Source organism: Oryx dammah, unplaced genomic scaffold (genome assembly GCF_014754425.2).
Source record: "Oryx dammah isolate SB20612 unplaced genomic scaffold, SCBI_Odam_1.1 HiC_scaffold_14, whole genome shotgun sequence".
NCBI classification, from domain to species: domain Eukaryota; kingdom Metazoa; phylum Chordata; class Mammalia; order Artiodactyla; family Bovidae; genus Oryx; species Oryx dammah.
In genome coordinates this window covers 803,254-812,216 of record NW_024070198.1, presented here as the reverse complement: position 1 = coordinate 812,216, position 8,963 = coordinate 803,254, and the positions used below count along the sequence as shown (strand labels likewise).

At 49.7% G+C, this 8,963-nt stretch overlaps 1 pseudogene; it reads left to right on the top strand.

Moving 5' to 3' along the window:
* The first annotated feature begins 2,316 nt into the window (after nucleotides 1–2,316).
* LOC120873979 lies at nucleotides 2,317–7,440 on the top strand (annotated as a pseudogene).
* The last annotated feature ends 1,523 nt before the right edge of the window (nucleotides 7,441–8,963 follow it).

Below are 8,963 nucleotides of genomic sequence, written 5' to 3'. Positions count from 1 at the left end.
TCTGAGACTCTTGCCATGTCTATAATTTTTAAGCACTTCATATACAGTTCATCAAATACAGTGTTAACCTATTTCTTAAAACAATTATTCAACACTGTTCTCACTCTGTCTTACAGATGAAGACAATGAGACATAAAAGACTAAGTAATCATCCAGACAGTGAAAGTGAAGTCAACTCTTTGTGACCCCATAGACTGTAGCCTACCAGGCTCCTCCATCCGTGGGATTTTCCAGGCAAGAATGCTGGAGTGGGTTGCCATTTCCTTCTCCAGGAGATCTTCCCAACCCAGGAATTGAACCCAGGCCTTCCACATTGTAGGCAGATGCTTTACCATCTGAACCACCAGGGAAGTCCATTGGCAGGTTGGTATAAACCCCCGACAGGGTTTCTGCATAAGCTATATGAGGTCACTACAGAACTGCAGAGCAGAGCTCCTCACTTGCTTCATGCAGGGCATGTCATTCATTCACAGAAGCACACTGTAGAGTTAGTAAAGTACAGCAGAAAACATGTTCACTAGGCATCCTTACCTTGTTGTAAAGAATCCCAGAAGAGCCACCAAGCTGAAAGGTTGCTGCTGAACCACAAAAGACGCCAGGATTCTTGGCCTCCAGAGAAGAAGAATTCAATCTGGGGCCAGTGGTGAGGCTTGATTGCTCAGAGCTTTTGCTTGATAAAGTTTTATTAAACTATAAAAGAGATAGAGAAAGCTTCTGATACAGACATCAGAAGGGGGCAGTAATCGTCTAAGGAATGGTATGCGTAGAAATCAGTATTTGAAAGCTAATTCCTCTTCCTTGGTGCCTCAACTATAACACAAGGTGCCAGAGAGACTGCTAGTCAGGAAGGGCTAGAAAGTGAAGTCACTCAGTCATGTCTGACTCTTTGCAACCCCATGGACCATAGCCCACCAGGCTCCTCTGTCCATGGGATTCTCCAGGCAAGAATACTGGAGTGGGTTGCCATTTCCTTCTCCAGGGGATCTTCCCAACCCAGGGATCAAACCCAGGTCTCCCGCATTGCAGGCAGATGCTTTAACCTCTGAGCCACCAGGGTTAAACGCTAGGAAGGGTTAGCTAGGCTTTCAATTCAGGAGGCTAGCTAGGCTTTCAAAAAGCAGACTTTCTACATATACCACAGGATCCAAGAGACAAGGAATCAAATTTCAGGATTTGCTGCTAAAACATAAGAGGTCAGTTATGATTATTCAGCCATAAAAAGGAATGAATTTGAATCAGTTGTAGTGAGGTGGATGAAACTTGAGCCTGTTTCACAGAGTGAAATAAGTCAGAAAGAGAGAAACAAATATATTAACACATATATATGGAATCTAGAAAAATAGTACTGATGAACCAATTTTTAAGGAAGGAATGGAGACACAGACGCAAGAACAGACTTATGAACACAGAGGGGGAAGGAGAAGGTGAGACAAATTGAGAGGGCAATATTAACTGAAGGACCTAAGCTACTCCATTTTGTTAACAGAAAAACTCCAATTTGTAAGGTTCCAGGAAAAGGGCCTTTGAAAATCCAAGAGCCTTTGGAAATCCCCTGACCTCATCCCACCACCCTCGAGCCAATCAGACCCCAGACCAAAATCTCCTGACTTAACGTAGTTTACCTAGGTAATGGGAACCAATCAGAACCCGGGGCCAGCCCAGGAAAATAAAAACCAATCAGAAACCAACACCTAACCCTTCCACAGAAGGTAACCAATTAGACATCTCCCAACCCGGAAACTTCTGTTCTTCATTTCTCGCTCGAGAATACCCTATATAAGCAATGTAACCCAAAACTCGGGGCTCCTCCCTATAGCCGCTGCATCGGTATTGGTGGGAGCCCCAGCTCGAGCTTGGCAATAAAAACTCTCTTGCTTTTGCATCGGATATTGGCTCCCTGGTGGTCATTGGGAGATTTCGCGACTTGGGCACATTTGGGGGCTCGTCCAGGATCTACCACCGGCTCCACAGGAAGACCGATCTGGAGAGTCATCTGCAGCCAGTAAGCTTTTTTCTGTCTTTCTTTTCACTCCTGGTAGGCCTGGTTTCTGAGACTGGTATACGACTCAGGTGGACGCGCCAGGGAGTCACCGGTGGGGGTCATTGGGAGACGTCCCCGACCCCGGCTTGGGGGGACAGAGTGCCCCTGTTCTCTGTAGACGACAGTGGGTCGCTCCTGCTGAACGGCCGCAGGCTGTCGTCGTTCGGTTTTACCTCCAGACTCCCGGAGGTGTATTTCTCCTGTCTCTCTGTCTGTTTGTGTGGCTGTTTGTATAGTCTGTGTTGATTTACAAACATCTGACTGATCCCGGGACAATGGGGCAACGCCATTCTAGCCCCACACCTCTATCCTTGGTTACTGATAATTTTAAGGAGGTCAAGATGCGTGCTCATGACCTCAGTGTAGAAATTAAAAGGAATAAATTAATCACTTTTTGCACCGCAGAATGGCCGACTTTCCATGTAGGCTGGCCCTCAGAAGGCACCTTCGACTTGGGAACTGTACACCGAGTCCGGGATATCATCTTCGGACCGCGGATCGGACACCCTGACCAAGTTCCCTATATCATAGTATGGGAAAATATAATATTGCACCCCTCTTCTTGGGTAAAACCTTTTTTGCCTCGACAGGGATTTTCTACCGCTCAGGTGTTGGTGACACGTGTAGGAAAAAACCTGAAGAATCCCAAGGAATCTGAACCAACGGCGCTGCTATACCCTATCTTGCAGGGGGGAACAGAAGAAGAACTTCTCTTTCCTCCCCCTTACCAACCACCCGAACTGCCACCGGCCCCCCATATTCCTTCACCCAGGGACGAAACACAGGGTGGGGGGGGGGCGCACAAAATACTCGCTATTGGCGATCCAGGTCCCCGGAGGGGCCGGCAGATTCAATGGTTGCCCTCCCCTTATGAGTGGCCGGCCCCCACGATGAGGCAGGAAACCAACCTCATCAATACTGGCCCTTCTCTACTAGTGACCTATATAACTGGAGATCCCAGAATGCTAAGTTCTCAGACAACCCTAGAGACCTAACTAACCTTCTAGAGACTGTGCTTTTTACTCATCAGCCCACTTGGGACGACTGCCAACAGCTGCTCCAGATTCTCTTCACCGCAGAAGAGAGAGAGAGAATACAGAATGAGGCCCGTAAAAGGGTCCCAGGGGCAAATGGAGAACCCACCACTAATATAGAGGAAATTAACATCTCTTTTCCTCTATCACGACCTGACTGGGATTACAATACGGCACGAGGTAAGGAGAGGCTCCGGGTCTACCACCAGACTCTTTTGGGGGAGCTTAAGGCAGCTGCACAGAAACCTACTAACCTAGCCAGAGTGGGAGATGTTCAGCAGGGCCCCACCAAGAGTCCAGCAGCCTTCCTGGAGAGGCTAATGGAGGCCTTTAGACAATACACCCCCATGGATCCAGAAGCAGAAGGCACTCAGGCTGCTTTGATAATGCATTTTGTCAACCAAGGGGCTCCCGACATTAGGAAGAAGTTACAAAAACTTGAACGCCTGGGTGAAAAGAGTATCCAGGATTTAATAACAGTAGCAGAAAGAGTCTACAACACCCGAGAAACCCCCAGGAAAAGCAAGCCAAAGTGGCAGATCGCCAAACCTGTAACATAGCACGCATCCTGCTGGCTGCAACAGTTCCTGACTCGGGAGAGAGGGAGCGCCAGTTGTGCCACCTGGCTGCTGAAGGTAAGACCCTTCCCCCTATGCGACCAGCATTAGGAAAGAACCAATGTGCATGTTATAAAGAGGAAGGACATTGGGCCAAGCAATGCCCTAAGAAAAAGAGGGGACCACTAAAGACCCCCATCCTGGCCATCGAAGAACTGAGCGATTAGGGAAGACAGGGTTAGGTGCCCCTCCCCGAACCCAGGGTAACCCTAAGAGTGGAGGGGACCCCAATTGACTTCCTTGTCGATACGGGGGCTCAATATTCAGTTTTGCTAGAGCCCCAGGGAAAACTGGCCGGAAAGACCTCTTGGGTGCAAGGGAATACTGGAAAGAAACAATACCAATAGACTACCCGAAGATCAGTGGACTTGGGTGTGGGCCGGGTATCCCACTCTTTCATGGTCATTCTGGAATGCCCCTTCCCTCTGTTGGGAAGAGACCTGTTGACCAAAATGGGGGCCCAGATCCATTTCCTCCCAGGGGAAACTAAAATACTCGACCAGTCGGGCAGACCGATCCAAGTACTGACCATTCAATTAGAAGATGAATATCGGCTGCACCAGAAACCTATACCGCCTCCGGTAGATATTCGAAAATGGCTAGATGAATTCCCTGAGGCATGGGCCGAGACAGGGGGAACCAGTTTTGCTGAACACCGCCCTCCTGTATACGTAGGTCTTAAGCCAGGGGCTGACCCCATCCGGGTCCGACAATACCCCATGACCCTGGAGGCCTGACAGGGGATCACCCCCCATATCCGCAGGCTCCTAGCCCAGAAAATCTTGAGACCCTGCCAGTCGGCCTGGAACACCCCCTTGCTCCCTGTCAAAAAACCAAATTCTCATGACTATCAGCCAGTGCAGGATTTACGAGAAGTCAACCGCCGAGTTTTAGACATTCACCCTACAGTGCCGAACCCATACAACCTCCTGAGCTCTCTCCCACCAGACCATCACTGGTATACGGTCTTAGATTTAAAGGATGCTTTCTTCAGCCTCCCCCTGGCATCCAAGAGCCAGGACCTTTTTGCCTTTGAATGGTCTGACCCGGAAGAAGGAATCAATGGCCAGCTGACCTGGACCCGGCTGCCACAGGGATTTAAGAATTCTCCCACCATCTTCGATGAGGCCCTCCATGAGGATGTGGGTGAGTTCAGACAACAACACCCCCAACTAACCTTGTTACAATATGTAGATGACCTCTTAATTGCAGCAAAGGACCAACAGACTTGCCTTATGGGCACCCGAGAACTATTGTGGACCCTTGGAAAATTAGGGTACTGAGCCTCAGCTGAAAAGGCTCAGATATGCCAACCAGAGGTCACCTACTTAGGGTATGTATTAAAGGAAGGACAGAGATGGCTGTCAGAGGCACGAAAGGAGACGGTACTCAAAATCCCTACCCCAGATTCACCTCGAGGGGTGAGAGAATTTTTGGGGTCTGCTGGGTTCTGCCGTCTTTGGATCCCACATTATGCAGAACTGGCTAAACCCTTATATGAAGCCACAAAAAGTACCACCCCTTTCAGTTGGACAGAGCGGATGGAGACCACTTTCAAGACTATTAAAACGGCCCTGCTGTCAGCCCCCGCCCCAGGGTTGCCTGACGTTACAAAACCCTTTCTCCTGTACGTAGATGAAAAACAAGGAGCGGCAAAGAGGGTACTGGTGCATCACCTGGGACCTTGGAAGCAGCCGGTGGCTTACTTTCTAAACCCCTAGACCCCGTGGCGTCAGGCTGGCCCCCATGCCTCCGCATGATTGCGGCAGTGGCCCTAATGGTCAAGGATGCAGATAAACTGACGCTGGGGCAAGAGTTGCATGTCACCAACCCCACGCCATTGAGGGCGTCCTAAAACAACCCCCAGATAGGTGGATCAGCAACGCTCGGCTGACCCACTACCAGGGACTGCTGCTAAAGCCCTCCAGAATCATCTTTCTGCAGCCTACTGCTCTCAATCTGGCTACACTGCTTCCTAACCCGGATTTGGAAGCCCCAATCCATGACTGCAGCAACATACTAGCCCAGGTACGTGGAACGCGAGAGGACTTGCAAGATCGCCCTCTAGCGTATGCTGAAGTTACCTGGTATATGGATGGAAGCAGTTTCATCTGAGATGGGCTCAGGTATGCAGGGGCAGCCGTAACCACAGAAACCCAAATCGTGTGGGCAGAAGCACTACCTCCGGGCACTTCGGCTCAAAGGGCTGAACTAATCGCCCTAACAAAAGCCCTCCAGTTGGGAAACAACAAAAAGCTTAACATCATTACCGATAGCCTATACGTCTTTGCTACTGCCCATATACATGGAGCCATCTACAGAGAGAGAGGCCTCCTCACAGCCGAGGGTAAAACGATCAAAAATAAAGAAGAAATAAAAACCCTCCTCGTGGCATTATGGTTGCCTAAAAAACTAGCCATAATACACTGCCCGGGACACCAAAAGTCAGACACCCTGACCTCAAAGGGAAACAATTTGGCAGACAAAGCAGCCCAAGATGCAGCCCAGGGCACCGTGATATAAGCCATCCTTCAATTGCCTGACCCCGGGAGCCCTGTTCTGTCAGCTTTACCCAACTACTCACCAAGAGACTTAGACTGGATAAAAAGTTTGCATATGACCCAACAATTGGCCGAGTGGTGGCGGGCAGCAGACAGCTCCCTGATCCTCCTGGAGGAACTAGGAAAGCAGGTGTTACTGAGGATGCATCACGCCACTCACCTGGGAACCCACAAGATGCAGGACCTGATTATAGACATGCCAAGATTACCATGAGAGACGTCAGATCAACAATAGAAAATATCATATCAACCTGCAAGGCCTGCCAGCTCACCAACGCTGCCTGTTATCCAGCCAACCACGGGTCTAGAGAATGCAGGAGTCGGCCAGGAGCATACTGGGAGGTGGACTTCACTGAGGTAAAACCGGGTAAATATGGATACAAATATCTACTAGTATTCATAGATACCTTCTCAGGGTGGGTAGAAGCTTTCCTCACCGAGAGAGAAACAACACAGGTGGTGGCCAAAAAGCTGATTGAAGACATCTTGCCACGGTTCAGGTTTCCTGTGCAGGTGGGGTCGGACAATGGGCCAGCCTTCGTATCTCAGGTAAGCCAGGGGGTAGAGCCCGGGCTTTGGGGGCTAGGTGGAAGTTGCATTGTGCTTATAGGCCCCAGAGCTCAGGACAAGTAGAGAGGATGAATAGAACACTCAAAGAAACATTAACAAAACTAGTTGCTGAGACTGGCGGGGACTGGGTGGCTCTCCTCCCCTTTGCCCTATACCGGGTGCGAAACTCCCCCTACCAACTGGGACTTACCCCCTTCGAAATTATGTATGGGATACCTCCCCCAATAATTCCTAACCTAAAAACAGAGGTGCTAAAAGAGATAGATGATCAAAGATTACTCTCTTGTCTCTGGTCCTTACAATACTCCCACAGGGACATGTGGAAGAGGCTCAAGGCATTGTATGAATCAGGCCCACATGAACCCCACCGCTACCGGCCAGAAGACTGGGTGTACATGCGCCGCCATCGTCAAGAGACCCTAGAGCCCAGGTGGAAAGGGCCCTTCCTAGTTGTCTTGATGACACCCACTGCTCTCAAGGTTGACGGCATATCTACTTGGGTTCACTACACCCACGTACGGCCTGCGGACCTGTTCGCCCTAAGGGAAGAATTCCTCCCCCAATGGAAGACCAAGCTGGACAAAACAAATCCACTCAAACTCAAGCTACAAAGATGATAAAAGTACTGTTTATACTGTTGTCTCTATGGCTTTGTGCTGCCGCTAACCCTCAGCAACCAATGAACCTGACTTGGATGATTCTAAGTGCAACTACGGGAGAAATAATTAACTCCACCTTGACCATTCATCCCCAAAACACCTGGTGGCTGGACTTGGAATTCGACCTTTGTCTTCTGGCTGTGGGATCATGGGACATTGGCGAATGGGAGGTAAAGACACCCAGCAAGCCCGAATGTGGGGCTGGCATTGATAGGTGTAATACTCGGCCCCCCACTAACTCAGGGCCTGGATGCAGCCACTACATCCAACGGGCAAGTTTGCAGGAAACGCCCTTCAAAATGTGCCCAGGAGGGAGACGGGACCGGGCAACCATCAATAACTGTGGGGGGGCTGATAAGTTTTATTGTGCCAATTGGGGATACGAGTCAACGGGGACGGTAGATTGGGAGCCCCCTATTCGAGGTGATTTGATTAGCTTGGGTTGCATTCTGGGGCCCACTGGGTCAACTGGGGGACATAGAAGGGGGTCCCTCATAACTGGGCCTTGTATGAACTTTCTTTGCAATCCGGTGAGGCTCAAATTCTCAACTGAAGGAAAAAAGTTCCCCAGTTGGGAAGCCGGACAATCCTGGGGCCTCCGGCTATATCAGCCAGGATATGACAATGGGTTGCTATTCACCGTCAGGTTGAAAGTAGGAACCATACAGATTGGTCCAAATCAGGGCATAGGGCCCAATTCAGTCCTAGTGCCACGAGAGCCTACACATGCCTCCACTCGGCCGGCCCACATCTCCGCTCGAGAACCTAATCAAACACCTACCGGGCCCTACATTACTAACACAAGCCACTCCCCTCAAGTTAGCCTTACGGGCCCTAACATTAAAGATGATCAGGACCCGTTATTTAATATGATAATTAACTCCTATCGGGTCCTAAATTCCACTCGCCCGGATCTGACTGGCAGTTGCTGGTTATGTTATGACATCAAACCCCCCTATTATGAAGGTATGGCTGTTCCAGGAGTTTACATTCAAACCAAAAACCACAAAGCTTGCTGATGGCAGCAGAAAGGAGATGCCAGATTAACCCTCCAACGAGTAACCGGGCGGGGCCTTTGCATAGGAAATGTCCCCCAATCCTACCAACACCTCTGCAATTCTACAGATTCTATAGCAACAACCGGGTACCTGGTGCCTCCCCAGGAAAATTGGTGGACCTGCTCCACAGGCTTAGCACCTTGTATTCACAGGCAGGTGCTAAATGACTCCAAAGATTTCTGTGTATTGGTACTATTAGTCCCCCGACTGTTCTATCACTCCAATGATGAAATTCTCTCAAAACTAGAAGCTTCACACCGGTCCAAGAGAGAGCCAGTCTCGGCCTTAACCCTCACAGTCCTACTGGGGTTAGGGGCAGCCGGGGCAGGAACTGGGATATCCTCCTTAATAGTGCAAAATCAACACTACTCTAGCCTAAGAGCAGACATTGATCTTGATATCAAAAGACTAGAAAGCTCAATC